Consider the following 20,364-nt stretch of genomic DNA (forward strand, 5'->3'; position numbering starts at 1 on the left):
CAAAAACTTTAGGCCATGTTCTTCAGTCATATTTGTTACTTAGTTCTAGTTTACAGTAAGAAATTGCAATAATTAAATGACATTTTCTCATCATTAAAAAGTTATTTTTTTTCCAGAACTTACTCTTAAATCACACTGCTCAGCAGATCTATAGAAGCTACTCTTACTTCCTGCAAGCCTTACATCTCCAGTGCACGTATCTCATAAATTAAAAATATCTTGTAGAGATCTCATGCTGCAATTCTGCAACAGCGATTTGAAAGAAACCCTCAAGTTATGCAAGAGTTAATAAACGCTTTAGTTTATTTCTGTAGTCTAGTCTCAGAAAAGATGCAAAATAATCATGACTACATACAGAATTTCTGCATTTACTCCACTTTTTAGACTCCACAAGCTACGACAATCTGTCGACTATAACTCGCTGGATATCCTAACCATTTGTGTCAAAATGTAACTGATGGAGTGTTTGAGAGAACAAAGGGTGAGTTATAGTGAAAACCATTACAGTGGGACTTCATTAGGTTGTCGGGTTCTGCATTATGATACTTCAAACATTTAACAAACCTATTCAGTATTCAGCTGCAGCTCTCAGGGGCTCATACTTGCAATTACAGAATAATCCTTGACTAACTTAGGAAATCTCTGATATAACAAGTCCATTAAAACACACATAGAGGCACACACACACACACACACACACACACACACACACACACACACACACACACACACACACACACCCCATAACTTTACTCTGCTGAAGTCTTCACAATCCACTTAATGTTTTGATGAAACTATAGCAGAATTAATCATTTTTAAAAACAGCAATGTCTGTTCTCAGTCTCCCTAAAAAGTCTTCATCTTTGCCAAATTAGTATCTCAGTCTTCATTGCTAGTTTTTTCAGTTTCAACTCAGTTTGTAAACAGTTGGCAATGATGTGTGTCTTCTAGGAATGCACTAATCATGTTTTTTATTTGGCCCAAATCCCGATCCAAGTCATTAAGTATTTAGTGTAGTTGATCTTTTCATTAACATAACACAGCAGCACATGATTGAATACTAAATTAGGTGTATGCTAAAAATACTAAAACAGCTTATGCTACACTTTATTTCAACATTCTTCCACCCCACATATTTTTTACTTAATCAACACATGAAACCCCACTTGAATAGGAATCGTCTAAAAGATATTTTTTATAGTGTAACTTCCTGTGCTGCTTTTCTCTGTGTAGTATTTTTTTTAATATTTGATCCTTTGTTTGGATCTGTTGGGACAGGAAGGTTTGGACAGCCTCTCTGTCCCCAGCACTGAAGTTCAAATACAGTTGTTAACCAACTGCAGCACTTGAGAAGCATGGTGCTTTTGAAAAACGTTGCTAAAACAGATGCACATTGACTCTTTGTTTAACCTCTACTGTCTTTGCTGTCAGTGTGTCTATATGTCTTCATTGAAACAGTTGGCTGCTGTACATTTTTGGTGTCGTTTGCTGTCGTTCTCTTGTTCATTAATCAAGCTGTATTTTTTTCCTATCGTAAGTGTTTCAACAGAGCACAATGGAATATTTTGACAGCTGCGCAATTGGTTACAATGAATAAAGGATGTGACTTGGATGCCCTGTGGTAACACAAGCATTTAACATGAATCAATATGATTGAGATGGAGGCTAGTGAAGAATGTACATTAATTATGGCTGAAAAGACCGGCTGTCAGTGTTGCCAATTTGGCGACCTTCTTGCTAGATTTAGAAACTCTTGGAGCTAATTCTGCTACTGATAAATTCTACTTTCTTTGGAAAAGAGTTGGCAACTCTGGGCTGGGTTTTTCATTCAGATCACTTTTAAGGATTCAACGTAGCATTGCTAGTTTTTCAAGATTACCAACCTTGGTTAAAGGGCAATGTTTATGTTTATTATTATTTTAATCGATGACTTGATTTATTGATGGAATGATCGGTACTCAATTAGTAAAATAATATCAGGAGTTCTCAACCTTTTGTTACTTAAGACCCACATCATATTTTCCCACATCTGAGGGAAGGTTAGAAGGTTAGCTAGGTAACAGTAGCTAAACATGTTTGTCTCTACCTGATGATGTGTCAGGATTGGTGTGGTGATATTCAAGCATTACTGGTTATTGAAATAATTTTTAATTACTATGTTTTTTTTGCTATGCGCATTTGTATATAAAGATAAAATATCTTCGTAAATGACCCAAAAAATTGCACTCAGTGGTTGAGAACAGCTGCTGTATAGTACAGGCTGAGCATCACATATATTTCCAGCAGTTGTGAAATTGAACAAATATAATGCGTGATTATTGCGTGAGTATGGAATATCTGGTAATTTAAGTCTTTCTATATGATATACCTGTAGATTTGGATTGACCAATGAAAACCAATAGAACTACATTGATCTCTGACCACACAGGTTTTACAGATATAGTGCTCTGTCTAATCCTCGATTAGTTTGATGTAATGTAAAACTACAGCATACCTAAAAAGAGTAGGTGTATTGTTTATTGCCAGAAGGCCGTCTTTCCATTCTGTACAGTGTAAAGCTGTATGTGTCATATGTATCAGTTGCTTAGGGGACAGTGATGAACTTCACAAACACCCGGGTGCTGAGATGGAGCATCCCTGTGGGTTTGAGTTGAAGCCTCTGGGGACAGATTGAAGAAGTCATGGGGGTTAAGGAAAGTGAAAGTACCGCAGCTGCAACACTGCAGAACCACAGCTGTGATATTTTCTGATGGCTTTTATTCTGGAGTTAGAGCCTTGAGGTGCTATCATGTCAAGAATGCATGCTGTGTCATTCTCGCTAAAGTATGCAAGAGAAAGTGATACTGTAGATAGAGTAATATGTACTGTTAAACAACGTATACAAGCAAAACCTTAGTTGTGAGTGCTATTGCACTGTTTAGTCGAAACTGGTGTTTTAAACATTTGGTCATTATTGTTGATTTTCATTTGCATTCCTATTATCTCCAGTATTATCTAGTCTTTTGTCACCCTCACCCACTCACGCACCCACTGAGTTTTGGGGGTGGGGGGACGATGGCACATCTTATGTTGCAAGTAATGAGTGTAATTTGGTTTCCTTCCATATTGCACAACCCTCAAGCCAAGTCCCTTTCCTGCACTTCGACAGCTCATCCATGGCTGCTTTCTCCAGAGGCAGTTTTTGCTCAAATTGCGGCCTCTTTTTGTCTGTTTGCTCCACAGCAATCTTTCTTTTCTGTGATGAGTTTTCCTGCTGCAAAAAGCTTGCCCTATGCTCAACACTAATGGTTTACCTATTTCCTGGGCACTTACTATGCCTTTTTAATTTCTTTATTACCTTGTTGACCGTAAGCGCTATAGTCCTTGCTGCTGTGCACCCTGCAGACTTGATATATTGAAGGCAGATTTTCTATACAAATCCATACTGCTCATACAAAGACTCACCTCCTGACCTCTCCAACATCTTGTAATGTCTATGATTGCATTAGCCAAATAAAACATACCAACTTTATCATCAAACCTTCATGTTTTCCTCAGCTCTCGTGATGTAGGCATTGCTTCTTTTTTTTAAAATCTTTTTGCCATTTTTCTTAAATGGGAATTTGGTTTCAGCTTCCATTTTAAGCTGAGGCACTGCTGTTTTAATACAAACACACACACAGACACACACACACATATATATATATATATATATATATACGTATAACAACAATACTTTTACATTACAAAACTTTACTTAAAAATTCTCCACCTCCTCTTTTTCCTTTCCCTCCCTCCACTCAATTCCCTTGTTTTATTATCCTTCTTCCTGTAGCTGCCAGAACACACAGTCCCATACCTGCTGAAGACAGTGTCCAGATGTATCTTCCCAACTTTTCTCCTGTGGCATAAATATATTTTTATTTGGTGGATTTCGATTCGTGCAGCTCTTAAGTCAACCCATAGACATGTTATTGTGCGGCTTTGGAATGCGTTGGTGGAAACAGAGCTGTAGTCTAACCTCTGTCCATGTTTGCAATATGTAATGAATTCAATACGCCGTCCCCTCTCACAAGACCCTCCAGGAATTTAAATTGCTACACCTTGCCTTTTGTTGGCTCATCATGGATTTAGCAATATGAAATATTTCTTTCTTGGCAACATAACTTGGAAACCAAAAATACCAGACTTTTGTCATTTGAATAAAAACTACATATTATTTAGCTTCTGTACGTAACAATAATGAGTATTTTTTGGCAAAATACCCATTTAATTAGCTGAATACTGGACCTCACAGATTCCATTAAGTAAATACTTGTTAGGGTACAGCACTAAAATACACCCCACAAATAAACGTTTTAAAGAAGTCCATTTAAAGGCAAGACCATAGCATAGTCAGAACACTTAATTCGATTTTATTAGCTCAGAATGACTCCATCACACTAAAAGTGTTGTTTTAGCACTGAACGTTATTGACTGGAACAAGGCAGCACTAACTGGTATTACATAAAGCCAGGCAGCAGCTTTATTATTTGAGGGAGGGAAAAAATGGCTTTGATTCTGTTTCTTTTCTAAATCAATTTGTAGCCAAGTCTTGAGTTTAATTTGCCAATTGCTCAGCTTTTATTTGATCAAGAATAGCAATGCTGGTGTTTCACTGCTGGATCGATAACATAGAGGGGGGGGGGATTTAAAGTGTGCAACACTAGAAATGAAATAGAAGTGGCATGGCCTTAGGGATGCCAGTGCTGGCCGGTTGGCTGGTCCCACCACTTTGGCCCACCCTGAAATATCTCAACAACTGTTGTTGACTGCCATGAAATTTAGTTTGGTCGTTCACATTCTCTAATGGATGAATCCGAATGACTTTGATGTTCCCTTGACTTTTCTTCTTGCAGCACCATGATGTTCACATTTTCAGTTTTCAGTGAAATGACTCTATGAGATTGCTATTGCTAGAACATTTGTTTTAAGCATTCATGCCCCCCATGAGCGCCATCATCATATCAAGAGCTGTATATGTCATTTTCAGGCATGATTTTTTTCCAGCGTCTCTCAAATTCATTAAATGATCCACAAGTTTGAAAAGGAGCATACACACATCCTTCCTTTCGTCTTTTGGCCCTCAGTCATACTAGTTTAGTTATTTGGTTTACACAACTCCGTAGGAATTTTTCCTTTTCAAAGTCAATGACAGAAATCACAGCTTGTGTCATAATGTCGTGCTGATGAATCGGTAGAATTGTATCTGCCGAACACTGTATCTTAGGTCTGTTTCATTACGATGATAAATTATTACAGCTTCCACATACGCTGAGCCACAGAAGGTCTGTGAAAGATTGAGACTTCTGAGCAGAGCGTCTTGAGTGCTAATTTTTCGTTGGACAATTCTGATAATCAGACATACCCTCTGGTGTTTTATTCACAAAGGTTTCAAAGAGCAAACCAAACCAAACACAGGGAACGTCATCTTTTTTGACATAAGTTTGAGAGTCAAAGCCAGTGAAACATCTTCGTTAGTGAAGCTTTTGACTCATCTTCGTCCCTCTGTGTGGGAAATTCTGCAATATCTTTGCTCCACCTGTTTCTAAGCTGAAACAGAATATACTGTATATTTTCCTTATCTCGAAACTGGTAATTTGTTCTCTGTCATATTGTACCTTCCCAACTCCCTCCTTGGTTGTTCCCTCTCCCAGTCCTCTCCTTTTCTTTCCTATGCTCCCCTTCATTACTCTTTCACCAGGCCATCCATTAAAGGCAGGGTGTCATACTGGTCCTGGTGTGATGCATTGTGTGCGGCATAATTCACAGATACGGCTTCTGTGTGATAAAGACTGCTTATAGAACGAGGGGACATCTGTCCTGTGGACCCGTTCTCTGCTCCTGTGCTGCTGAGATGCACCATGTGTTCAACACTCACACACTCAGCTTGAGTGATGTGAAAACATTTCCTTTTCCCCTTAATAGGACGGAAACAGATTGTTTGTGTGGTATGTAATGAGCCTATTTTGGCAAGTTTAACTGACAATTAAAAGTTCTGTTATTCTTTACATTTCCATTCAGTGGAAGTATCCAGTTTGTCATTTTCTTTTATCTCCCATTCATACTCACTTTCTGATGCTAACGTTTGATTCGTTTCCAACTTCAGCTTCGCTTGGAACCAAACCTCTCTTCCATTTTTAGGGGTCAAGGTCTCCGAAGATCTGAATTGATGATTCTGGCTTTAATTAGTATAGCCTGTTTTAGTGATATCAGCAATTCTTTACAGGCTATGCTAATCTGTGCCAGAATCAGCAATGCGATTGGGACGGATGCATTTCTCCATGATGCACATTAAGGCCGTTTATTGTGCTGTTGCATTTCCTTGACTTTCTCTTTTTTTTAATTTATTGCTGGTTTTGAGTCAATGCTTTGAAATATATCAGAGCAAAATATATTTCCTCAAGATGGATGAAAGTTGATAAAGTCTGTCTGTCAAGGTGCAGGTCTGCAGACGTGATATCATTTATAATAACCAGAATGAAAAATACGAGTGTACAGTAGGTCTACCTGTATTTGTCTTATGTGCTGCAATCAAGTGGTCTTATCTGAGACATCCACTTGGCATTAATGAATGTAAATGCCAAAGATAATGTCGCCTCATCTTTGTTGTTGTAACAGGTGGATCATTTGTGTCAAAAACTACGGATGACACTGGCCCAACAGCTGCTGACATGTTCTGTTGATGGTATTTCCATTAACCTACTGTGTGAGAGGTGCCTAACCTGTAGACACTTAATTTAATAGCATCCCAGTCCTTTTAAAAAAAGCCATTATCTCTTCAGAAGCTTGTTTGACCTCTACGATGATAAATGTACAATGCTGTGTCTTGTTCCTAATGCACATATTGTATGGAGAACATATTCCCTCTGGAACAAGCTTGATAAGGTTTCATTCTCTCGTTTTCATGTTTTGTTTTGGAGTATTTGGAATAATCGGTTTGAAGTTGTAATCCTTCATATTTTCATTATTGTGATCGTCATTACTCTTATTAGATATCTCAATATATTGTAGATTGTAAGGCTCAATGTGTTGAATCATCCGTATGTGACCCCTCAGTTGACTTGAAGTTTTACACGTTTTTTTATGAGGCTAGAACTATGAAGGACTTTGAGCTCTAGTATAAAAACAATGTAATCATAAACAGATTGATTGTATAGATATGAAGGATGATGACGCGGCAATAAAAGCCACACCGACAAAACAGAGTAAACAAGACAGGGTCCGTGTCTTTATAAAGGTTGTCAACATCGTCACAGACACACACTGAGGATAGTCAGTGCGCACTGGAGGCAGGCCCCCCTATTCATCCCCTCAGGGAGACGGGGCGCAGAGAGCTTTAAATCAACGGCCTCAGGAAGCGCCGAGGTCCTGGCGAGGGGTGCTGTAAGCCCACAGCCAGAGTTGCCAGTCAACCCGGGACTTCCCAAGCCGAACTAGAGGCGGTCGTGGTGCACTGCAACGGAGGAAATGCAAGGTTCCACGAAGGGATCCTTCCACACCAAACGGCCGTTCCTGACCCGCCGAGTCTAATCCCCCCAATGCAGACTGTGCGGATCCCACTGGTAAATATATTTTCTGTTCATGTAGCGGGCTGCACGTTATTAGGGTCAAAGTCATCACTGAAACTCATGCAAATGGGATTTCTGATTGCCAGATAGTCCAAATGGAAAAAAAAAAATGAACGAATTGTCAAATCTTCATATTGAACAGCCAAATTGTAATGATCCAGAGGTCACGTAATAATGCAATCTGTAAGAGCCGATCATTCGGTCCCATGCATGTTGAAAACCAACTCTACTGTAAATCCTCTGGCTAAAGACAACATCACATTTTCGTCATGGCTGAAAGAATAGCTGCTCCTAGTGTCTTCTCTGCCCCCAGTGATTGATAAACGCGTCATTTCAAATTGAACCGGGGCTTCGCCAAATCAACCAGAACTGAAATCTAAAGGATTAAAACTTGATAGTTGATTACATACTAATGTGATTATACATATTCATAAACAATGTATTTAAACTAGAATATTCTGTGCCTTTTGCTCACAACTGATAAATGGTGCTCTGACTTGAGTGACTTAACTGCTACAGGGGTAGAGCACAGTGTGTATCCGGTAATACTGAGATACAGGTAAGCTGCCTGTAAACCAGGGCTCTCAGGGACTGGCATTCTGCTGTGGCCTTTGATTGGCAGGGGAGCAAATGGCACCAGCATCTGGAGGCACTTGGATCAGACCCTGATAAAAAATGCAGACACACACAGAGAGGAAGGGATAAACACATGTGAACACACACACACACACACTTATACACACGTGCATGGTGCGACTGGCCCCACACTAACTAGTCCTCTCTGCTTTGTGTGGCTCCTAACAGGAATATCAATCCACCTGCGTTGGCTTCACTTTGAAGCAGCCGAGAGAGGAAATGTGCTCCTCTTAACATAATCACCCGTGGAGTTTTTCTCTTGTACGTTCTTTAAAGCTTAATGTTTTAAGTAATTTGCCATTAGTCATTATTTAGCTTTCATGAGGGACATGATTAAGTTCTACAGTCTCTCCACCTCTCTCACACACAATTTACTCTGAATTTTTGTAACATGCTTGAGACTCGGGGTGATTGATTTTGGTATCTGATATATTAGTCTGCTGCCCACTGTGTCATGTTATCTACATCTATGTTGATGAATCATCTGTCTTTACGGCTCACGGCAATTAACTTGCCTGTTGAAGATTCCATCCATCTTGTCCAGCTGTGTTTAAAGCACTAATGTAGCTGTTTAAATCAGACCCACAGTACATTCTACTTTACAGAAAGCCAATGATTGCATTACTCCCCTCGTTACATCAGCTTAGGCCCAATGAAGTTAATGCTCTCAATTATCTATTCCCCAGTCTGGCTTTTATCCCTGTCTGTCTTTTGTCTCTGCAATCAGCTCATCAATGGAAATAATGTTTTAATATTTCTGGGTAATTATAATGTAACTTTCGAAAAACTTACGTAATTGGTGTAACTCTCTCTTTCTCTCTCTTTCTCTCTCTCTTTCTGTCTCTTTCTGTGTGTATGTATATACATAAATATATATATATATATATATATATATATATATATATATATATATATGTATATATATATATATTTATGTATATATGTACATATATAGTGGGATCATTCTTTTAGGTGGCAATATCAGGCTTGACTCAAACAATGCTCTTTGTTAAACAAATGAATACTGGCATATAAATGTACTGAATTTGTATTTTTTTAAACAATGCTTTTCGATATCATATCGGCCTATTGTCACCGATAGCCGATCCAGCTTTTTGAGTCAGTATTGGGCCATTATCCAATATCAGTACTGGTATTGGTGCATAAATGTGTATCCCTTTTTTGGTGTATTTTATTGATTTACCTTTGTAATTTGAATAGATTGCATATTTATGTGACATTTTGGACTAATACCTTCCTCCTCAGTCTGTTACCTTTAATCCACCAGTCAGTGATGGACCCCGTTTAACCTTGCTGATAACATCCCGGCTGAATCCTGGCCATCAGCAGAGAGAAAGAGAACTGAATAAAGTGCAGGGCCCCCCGAGGTCACTTCTGCACAGTGCTATACTCCAGAGCACCAGGCCCCTCCATTTAGCAAAGTCATTTGGCTCATTACCTCCCTCCCCTCCAAACTTTATGCATGGAAAGTGTTATGCCTGAGCAGCAAGGCTCTTAAGCTGCCTTACTTTATGAGATACCCGCTATGTGTGTGGGTGCATGAGCGATCGCACATGCTGAGTATTCTCCAAACATTAATAAGACGCTCGGAGGGAGAAATTCTCTATTTTGCACCATAGCCTGCAGCAAAAATAAACAAATTATAATGCAAGTTCAATTTTCACTTTGCAGTAAATCAAGACGAGAACATATGATAAGTAATTGGAATCCGAGTAATTTGCGAGTGCACTGAGGAAAATTAAATTGACTTATTGAAAATGGAGGTGCTGGGTTCTGCAGCGTGCAACATATTTATCCTCCCGTGTTTGGCGTCTAGGCATTTATATTATGATTTGTAAAATCTAGATGTAGAAAGAATATGGTGTGCTGATTCTGACGGTGACATATTTTGAATAACTATTTGATGCATTGTTGTGATGGAAACTGGCGTTTTGTGATGAGACATAAATTTGTCATCAGAGATTGATACTGTTGATATTATTTGCCTCTTTAATATCTATAAGTGTTGTAGGCTATTGTGGGCAATGTGGCAAATCAATGAGCAGCTTTGTTATGGCAATGTTGGATCTAAATTTTTGTTTTCCATTAATATGATATGCCATTCGTTTCTGCTATTTTTGTGTAAAAAAGTGTATTTCTTTCGGGTTTCGAAAACAAACATTTAAAGACAGCCTTTTGTGTTTTTGGAAATTAAAATAGCCGTTTTTCATAGACCAAGTAGATCATTGATTAATCAAGAAGAATATAGAAGGCAGATGAATAAATAATGAAAATACATTTTAGTTGAGCTGCAGCTACGGTAACTTTCATTATCGTCATCCGCCATCATTTACTCAATTCATCTTTGGGAAAATCACAATCTTCATAATCTGAATTATCTAAAGCCCAATGTGATGCATTCAAAATCACTTGTTTCAAATGTCAGAAAATCCTGACAAACTAGAGAATGTTTGTTTGTTTTTTTGCTGGAAAAATGACTTGATAAGTAATTAATTAGCATTATAGTTGCAGATTAATTTTCTGTTCATTTACTGTTAAATTAATTGTCTAATAATTTTAGCTCTAATCCTTATTTGCAGATCAACAGACGTTATTGAAACTTTGCTCATCACAATATATTGCAAAATAAAATCACATGTATTGTGATCATCCACCCCTTGTGGGAAAATGTAATCATGTCTTTCCTCTTCATTTATGTTGCATGATATTTTGATTTAATATTGTCACTTCCGATGCTATTCTGCTCTCATCTTATCTTGTCATTCTGTCTTTTTTTCTTGACTTTCCCCTATGAAAATGACAGAAGGATGGTTATGGGCTGGAAAGTATTTCTCAGATTTTTAATCAGATTCAGAAAATACTTAATAATAATGCATCACTTCTAATGTATGAATTATTGTTCATTTCTCGGGAACATTCAAGCCTGGCTGCTCCTGGTCCATCAGCTAAGCTAACTGCCATTTGTGCGGTGCAATAATGCTCACAGCTATTTCCTCTGTTGAGTTATTGAAGCCGAGAATATCACCCTGTCCTGCAGTAAATGACACTCCATCGATTCAGCCTTTTTCCTTTTGGCAGAAAAAAAAAAGCCCCCGAGAGGACTGTTCTTCCCTGGGGATGCTTATGTAAGTCACACATTTTTGTCACACATTTTTTGCTTAATGCATTTAGTTTAAATGTTTCCCTGGGGACATACCCAGTGGAGCTGCACCAACATATTAGCCTTAACAGACCCTACTTCAAGAGTCCACTCAACATTTGATTTGCGGCCCTGTGCTGCCAGGGTTTATTTGCAAAAGCTAACGTTGTGTTAAAGTGGATTTTTATGCCCAGTCAAACACGTGTGCTTTTCAACATTTCACTTCACCCAGTGAGACTGAGGTCAGTTCTGGCTGGCTGCGGTCTGAATATTCATGATCAGTTCAAAGTACTGTTGGAATTGGATAAAAAAAAAAAAGATTCCAATGAGATTCCGCTCATTAAGAAGACTATTACTTACATGATTTGATTTAAAAGCCAACATTTAAATAGTAGTGTGGGTTATTTCTCATCCCAGTGGATTTCAGCAGCAAGGCTTAAACCAGTCTCTGACATCTCATGATATTTCTCCATTGTTTCTTTGAGGAATAGCAGCAAGTTAAAAAAAAAAAAATATCATTATCCTCCACCAGGTCTCGCTCACTCTGTCATGATACGTTTTCCTGCCCGTTACTGTTCCTCCTCTGTATTTATTCTCCTTCCTGCCTTTACACAGAATATTGTAAGGCCACATTTTGCCAGAAATAACCTTACAGATGAACTTGCGTCCACACTAGCAAATTCACATAGCTGGCAGATGGCACAGAAAGTCCTCCATCAGCATTATAGGGTGAGGGACTGTGTTATTGGTCAGCATCCAATACTGAGGGACACAGAGTCCTCCAGTATGAGGCAGAGACGAAGGCTTTTGAGAGAAGAGTAAAAGCTCTCAATTCATGTACTGAGAGTGATAGAGGAGAGAGGTTGAGAAAGTTTTGAGTAGCATGGAGTTCAGCTATAAAGCTGAAAACTTCTCAAAGTTATGTCATGGAGCATAAAAGATTTACCTTGAATGAAGCCAAAGTGGATTTTCTTCACCTCCGTGTCTTGATGATAGGTCGATCTGTGCACACTGAGAGACTCTGATTGCATACTGCAGGTTAGAAAATGTAAAGAAATAGATATCACATAATACTGTGTTCTTGTTTTACCACCCTTGTGTTACTTCAACCTTTCATTTTACAGTATCATCTTAACAGTGGTAGATCATAACCAAGAACACTGACTCACATCTTTTATTACATTTACTCAGAATTCTATGCTACTTCTACTTCACCGCATTTCAGGGGAAAATATTGTACCTTTTAATTTGCTACATTCATCTTGTTTTACATCCAATTCAGTGCAATATTATATGATGTTATAGATGAAAGCAAATGTTTATCAATTAGTTGGGGTCATTCTGTTGCACAATGAGAGCTTTCATTTTTGATACGTCTTGCTGATAATACTTCTGTACTAATTATTATTAGTAGATACCATAATGGCTGGCTACAAATAATAAGAAGCATACACTAAAATTGCATTATTTTTTTTTTTAATAAGTAGCTGACATCTTTCTAATAGAAGTTGTGGAGAATTTAGAAGCCTTGAATGTGGTTATAGCACCTAGGAAGCATGAAAATCTGATGGCAGTTGAGATGGCCGATGACTCACTTTTCACAGCTGAAAAACTTGCTGGGAATCCGCTTGTCTGAGTTTCCCTGCTTTCTCAACTCTTAAGGAAATGAATGCCTCGTTGATCTTGATGAGATATGTGTGCGAACAGAAGGCCAGAGTGTGCCTTCATTTCCTTAAACTTAATTTGCTAACCTCATGGCACTTTATCTGTAGTGATAAGAAATGCGTTGCTCCCTTTATAAATGAAAGTGAAATGTCTGTCCTTGCTCTTGCAGAAAAAGATGTGTTTCTGCTCAGGAGCAAGAAGAATTTGCCTGTTCAGCTTTATAAAGCACACAACAGCAAAACACATTCATTTGCACTATCAATCCAACTTACTAGCAATGAAACAACCCATACCAGTAACGGCTAATGGATTTCTGCCTTGATTTCCTGTCTAGCTCAGTTTCCATGTTGTATTGGTTTGGGTGTGCATTCACCTTGCTTTCACTGCAGTGTGAATTGCCACACAAGTGGATCCAATAAGATTGAAAATCTCTTTTTTCAGCGAGACCAGCAGCAATGAACAGTGTCTAGCTGATTCTGCTGCTGCACCTGCTGCTGATGGAGACGAAAGCAGAGACGATGAGATTCGATCTGATGCGAAATCTCATAGTCACCCCTGTGCGTAGCCAGTGACAGAAACGCCTCTGTGACACGGTGTTAATGGATTCACTAGGACAACATAATGCAAAAGTCAATGCCTCAGAGTGCCGGCTGAACAAAGCTAATGAATTTGCAGCTAAATTCCAGTGGAGAGGGACAAGAATGACAAACATTTCTCAGTATTTAATGCTCGGCTCGTGTTTATGTGGCGTAATGCAGATTAGTACCAAGCTAATTGTACCATCAAACCCACGAGATGAAGTTGCAGAGATGATAGTCTCTGATATTCAAAGAATTCCCCCACACCCCAACCCAGCTGTGTTTAAATTCATCGTTTCAGCATGTCTGAAATCAAATGCTCTTATCTCATCATCCTCATACTATAGGTATGTGGTTGAGTATGAGGGACCATACTAAAACTGTCATGGGAGTTTATGGATGAAAACGGCAAAAGTGGTTGAAAAGCTGTTGGATTTCACTAGCTTCCTGGAAACAAAGGAGAAAGTAAAAGGCGCAGACAGAATGGGGATGTAGAAAAGCATGGGCAGATCAAGAGAAAACTTAGTTGAGAGATAAAAGTAGAAGAAGATGAGAGAAAATACTTCTTCTTTGAGCAGTAAATGTGAAGATCCTCTCACTTCTTAACTGTATCACTTGTCTTCAAATGAAAGTTTTCTCTGTGAAGCAATATCTCATGGCGTCCAATCAAATGTATTAAAAAATTCTAAACTTGATGGAAAAATTCTTTATTCTAAATGTTGTGTCTACATCACTGTCGGAACAGAAGCAGCTATCCCTCTGTCTACGAGGCTGTTACAGACTTACACTAATTGATGCGTGGTCAATAATACTAAGAGTTATAGTCTTGCTGACACAAAAGCTCTGTCACATGGTGTGTAAGAGGAAATAATGGCACAGAAAATTGGATCATATTAAGCGACTGAACATCCACTGGAATTAGCTGGACTTGACAGGATAGGGGATGAATAGTCACATTAGTCGCAGCTGGAAATGACTGCAGTGTGACGTGATTGGCAGGTCTGTTTTGCCACTGACACAGTGATGGAAGCCAGTTTGTTTGTACGACCCCCAGAGTCAGAAGTCATATCCTTGACATCACACATAAAAAAGTGTGTGGTCCTAGACACAGGATTTTACATAAAGCTGCCAGAATTGAGATTCAAATGAACACAAACCTGATCTAGCTTCTTATTTATGCTGTTGGCTGTCTCTGATTATTCAAACATTGTATACAGCAGTGGATAAAAGTACGTTTGCAATCTACATCATCAAAAATGTATCTTTTCCACAGTGATTACAGACATACTTTGGTTTGTTATTGTTTGTTATTTTTTTCAATCTCATGGTATTCCAACATAAGCCACAATTCTGTCCGCTGTTTGGGTGGCCAATACTTGGCGTAACTCAGACATGACTAAGCCAAGGCATGTTTCATAACAAACTGAGGTTTGATACCATCAGCTCTGCTAGTCACACGGGGAAGTCGTACCGTGTGCTAACGCAATCATAGGACCAGGACAGTGGTGTGACCGACACCCAACCTGGCAGCCAAACGTAGCATGTCATTTGTTTGTTCGCAAACTTAATACGGTCACATGTGCTGTGTAATATAACCAAATTCAATCCCCAAATGGGAAAGTGGAGGAGAAGGCCGTAAAATATGTCCTCACTCACACAGGCCGGAAATCTGACTTCCAAACGGCTCCATGGATAATTTAAGGCTCACAGCAATAAATGTCTCACATGGCAGTATTTCATTAGGCGAGGCGCTCGGGTTATAAAATGCTTACTTGATTCTGTTGTCTCACCACCCACAGTTAGAATGCTATTTCATCCCTCTCAGGGAAACCTTATCTCAGACCGTCCTCAACACCTTAAATGTATGTTCGGCTCACACTGATTTTATAATTAATCAGCCAAAAAAGGGCTACACAGCAACCACCAGCTGATAAACTGACTGGCTATGACTGTGATTGTCAGCAAACCATAAAAGACACAATACAAGGTATTAAGTAGCATTTCTTTTCAATACAATGCACATAGTTTCGTGATTATCTGCAGCTCTGCCAGAGTGTCCTCAGAAGAAGCTCCCTTAATGGCTTTTTACTTTTATAAAGTAGTCAACCTAGTTCCCCGGAATGCTCTCACGCTGGCTCACTTTTAGGGAAGTCCTGCCTCGTTCTCCCTGACTGACTGGGATTGCGGAAACGTGGCAGAGAGTGCCGTGATGTTCAGCAATGAGCTGTCACTCTCAGTAAAACAATCTGTTTGTCCAAATCTTGAAGACAGCTCAGACGTTTTCCTGTCACCTTCCCTGTCTGTAGGTAGAGAGGTGTAACTTTGAGCTGCTGGTAATCCTCTCTTCTCATTGACCTGCTGTCCATGTGTTGAAACCGATGCTGTTGATTTTATCGGCATTTGCCTCCTCTGATAGACAGCTGTGGTAGCTACACTTGGAAGGTCTCATGCTTGTCATTCTTCATATATATACTCTGCCTATTGCATTGTATCTTCAGAGCTCTACAAAATGCTGTCTGCTTTACCCAACAAATGATAACTGACAAAGTGAGTACACCGCATACACACGGTCATACGTGTCTTGTTAAATTAGTGCAATTGCTTAATTTCGAAAGGCGGTCAGCTGTCACCACTTAAATCTGTACACCCAGTCATATTTGCCAGGATTTGTAATAAGTTGATTATTATTTTGAAGGGTGATTTGCCAAAGCTTCAGTAATGTCAAGCAAAGGCTCACCGTGCATTTTGATGTGGACCACTTGTTATTCAACTGAGGTGGTTCGGGGTGTCATAGATGGCTAAAATGAATATCTTTTCTTTCTAATGAGCCCACAAAAGACAGGCTAATTCTGAGCACCAACCCCTGTTGTGCAATTAGGCATTAAATCTGAAAGTAAAAAGCTTTTGTAATGACTCATTATTTCCCACAGTGTTACTATGTGTAAATGTGTGCCAGCGTTTGTCACCTGCTGTTCCTGAATATGCTACCATTCTGAGCATGAGCACCTGTAGACAGCTCTGGTGAGTTGTTGTTTTTGTTTGTCACTTCAAAGACGTCACTTTCGTATGGCAATCTTAATATCCTCAGGACAACTTTATTTCTTTTCTAATGATGAATTATTTCCAAATTTCTCTGAATGACAGCTTTAAATTGAGTTTTAGGAGTAATGATGACAGAACGTAAGAGTTGAAGGCAAGAATCTGTTGCTTGATAAAAATGAGTCTCACAGTTCTATTATTCAGGTTCTGACTCCATCATTATTTTGATAGAAGAAGAAAAGAGAATCCCTCTCATTAGATAGTGAAGACAGGGACTCTTCATCGTGATGCGTTTTAGGGGCAGTTCTGTTAGATATCGAGATGCTTTAAAAGAAGCTGCTGATGTTTTGGAAAGGGTCTGCATTCAGATGTGTACAAGTTGAGATAATGATACTCAATGGAGAAAAAAAGTTGGATAAAGTAACCTGTCAAGCTTTCTATTCTCACACAGCACATCACAGTTTACAATGATAATGGTGGCAGATTTACCACTCACTGCTAACTCTAGCCTAAAGTGAGGAAGAACACTGGACAGAGCTTTTTCATCTTTTAAAGGATAAAACAACACAAATAAACAACACAAAAATGCTGACATACTTCCCTCCGAATATTTTTCATCAAAACTATTCATATCGACTGCGATGCATTTTTGCAATAGTTGCACCGCTTTTTCAAGAAAATGTTTGAATAGATTCGCACAGGCAGAGGACCAACTACCATCCTATTGACTTACGCATCTGGCAGTCTGTCGAAGGTAAATTGTTGTATAGCCTCAGCTACTGTAAGATATTTTGCTGAGTTTCCTTCAAGCAAAAGGCTCTGAGTAAATTTGAATTTCCTCTGTTAAACAGTTACGCAGTGTTTATTTCTTGGGCTTTTATTGTGAAAGGTAGGAACGTAAGAACAGGATCTGGTCAACACTGCCTTTGTCAAGGTTAAAAGGAGTAATAAAGTATGCCGTCTTGGTTCGTACCACTGAGCTTCCGTGTTGTTGTACATAGTAAATGTACATATTGAATATGTCTGTTCCACAAAACGTGATTGGTCGATGCTTCTATTAGCGCTTAAAACGCTCAGGAAAATCACCCTCGTTCTGGAAGAAAAAGTGATGTCGCTAATATTCGCGTTCAGTGTGAAACTACTCATAAAACAATCGCACGAAAAAACGCTCCGAGTGTGGAAATGCTCTGAATTACGAAATGTATTTCATTACAACTTACAATTCTCCTTGGAAGTAATGCTAGGTTGCTAATGTAGGCAGCGAGCTAGATAGACGGACATGCTAATGTCTTCAGCTTACAGATGTGTTGAAGATGAATTAATTGCTTACAAATTGCTCTTGTATTTTTGATTCAGGAAAGACCAAAAAAAAAAATCTCCCTTCAACTCTTAAAATACAGAGATTATTTCTCCTACTAAAGCCCAAGCAATACATTCACGCCTCTGAATTTAAACACATACGCCTTGTAGATTTTGCAGTAAATGAAAAGCATTGTACAACTTCACATATTTTGTTGGATGTAAAGAGAAAAAAACGAAATGTTGCCAAATTACAACAGCAATTATTCCCACTTCAACTCCTCATCCCCTCATCTCAGTGCGGTCGTATGTTACCGTCATTGCGCACGGACGAGGACAGAGCAGTGTGTAGCCAGGTGGAACCGACTGTAATTAGACCGTAGAGAGAAATGATGGACACACAAAGCAGTCACAGACAATTTACCCCAGAGGAGAAAATGCATTCCCTGCTGCTTTTTTTCCACCCCAACACCCCCATCCTGCACTGAAGCCTCCCACTACTCCACCAGCCCAGTCGGATGATACAAACACATAATCACCTCACTCCATTATAGGTCAAAACTTGTTTTTATGTGCTTATCATCTATTACTTTGACCGCCCTTTTCTCACCTCTCACATCTTAATGCCATGCCTCGTTACCTACTTGTGTTTTCCCTGACATCCTCTTGTGTCATTTTTCTGTCATTAGCTGCTGAAAGCTATTTGCACGTTAACACATTTGTTATTTTTCATTTATCGTTCCTCTTGGCATTCAGGCAAATAGATTGTGTTTACCCATAGTTTGCCTTCTCTGTTTTTACGTCACAAACTTCACTTATGGTACTATCATCGTCGTCACCCGGAGCAACATGGTTTTAAATCACCTTTTCCCGAGAGATTATTATTCAAGATAATGGGTAGTTTCATAATGGCAAAGTGCCTCTTGGCATAGACTGTGACGCTGTATTGTCTCCTTCCAAACTGTGCGTTTTCACATTTTAAGAGCTTGGCTATCCATCACACATGCCGTGTTTGAATGTCTTCAGGGTAGAGGTGATTTATTATCCCACTGGAAATTACTGTGCTGATGCTGTCGTTTGGTTATAAAGAAAAACACCCAAACTCTGAAATGCTGGGAAGAGAAATAGAGACTAGAGAGAGAGTAGATTTTTGCAAAATCAAGGCAGTTATTTGATAAGGCCTACTTAACTGGGATCTGTTTTTTGAATGTATGAAAAAGACTCTCAGCTAAAGACAATTTGGCTAATTTCCTCTCTGTCTTAATCTTACTCTCCAGCTACCGCCATGTAGTATGCTAAAACCTTATTATGAATTGCACCCAAATTGCATCATCTTAAAGGCATCATCAAATTAGTTTTTGACAAAGTATTCTTCAATTCAAGTTCTACACTTCAATTCCCATATTCAATATTAGCATTGTTGGCGGATGAATATTGAAAAAGACAGGCCTTGCTGCTTTCATTCAGAAATCTGAAGCTTTCCAAGAGTTTTAAATGTTGTCATATGGGCCTCAGCAGTTTAGCAATAAAACACGAACACACTAAGTAAATAAAAGTACAGTTAAAAATGGAGAAGGAATCAAATGTTTCTTATCCTGCAAATAGAAATCAAACACTAGAACTTGCCACAGGAGGCACAGAGCCCTGACGTTGTGTTTTCAGAGAGGGAAAAAAAAGCCAATATGGAGTTGATTGTAATGTCCATAGTGAGTATTGATGTCCTCTTCACCTCCACTGAAGGTTGATGATATATGGACACATTTAATGACTAACCTACTGCAGTCTTGCTGTAAATGTGGAACTTGTGTCACCTTCTCAGAAAATATTGAATTTGTTTACACCATGTGACCTTCCTGAGTAATGTTCTGTTGAAAGTAAGCTGCACTTAACTTTGCCAAATTTCCCCAGAAATAAAGGAGCACATGACCTCGACGGCTCAAACTATGTCTCCTCTAAAAGGCATACTTATTGATATTTCTTATTCTGCTAAAATTCCATGTTTTAAATTGTATCACTGTTTTTTTACCCCTCAAATATCCTCCATTAAACTGTTACACATTGGTTACTGGTTTGGTGGACAGTGTAAAGTTACTGTGTAAATGATGTGGTGATGGTTGGTTGGCTGGTCGGTCTACCTCTTTGGTCGTGGCTGAGATATCTCAACTATTTAATGGATTGCCAATTTGGTACGTTCATGGTTCCCAGGAAATGATGCCCATTGACTTTTCCTGCTACCATGTGGTTGACATTTGTTTAAGTGGATTGTCTCAAAGACTATTGGATTGCCATGACTTCTCATCTATTGCCATCATCAGGTCAATATTTTAGTTTTTCCAGTGCTTTGGTTCAATTAGCATCTGCTGTCCTTTGTTTTTAAGTGCTAACTAAATATTGGCAT

The 20,364-nt window shown here is 38.9% G+C and overlaps 1 protein-coding gene across 3 annotated transcripts in view; it reads left to right on the plus strand.

The window, feature by feature from the left end:
- chrm3a (cholinergic receptor, muscarinic 3a) overlaps nt 1–20,364 on the plus strand; it is a 76,064-nt gene that overhangs the window by 28,443 nt on the left and 27,257 nt on the right. For 2 of the 3 annotated variants that reach the window (XM_068720062.1, XM_068720052.1), the window contains exon 1: nt 7,205–7,583. The exons of the other annotated variant lie outside the window; for it this stretch is intronic. The gene's annotated coding sequence lies outside the window, so the exon portion shown is untranslated. Of the gene's footprint in view, nt 1–7,204; nt 7,584–20,364 lie in introns of those variants that run through there. 3 annotated transcript variants of the gene reach the window in all.

This window comes from Cebidichthys violaceus, unplaced genomic scaffold (assembly GCF_023349555.1).
Source record: "Cebidichthys violaceus isolate CVI_PGR_0920_01 unplaced genomic scaffold, fCebVio1.0.p SCAF_10, whole genome shotgun sequence".
Lineage (NCBI taxonomy): Eukaryota > Metazoa > Chordata > Actinopteri > Perciformes > Stichaeidae > Cebidichthys > Cebidichthys violaceus.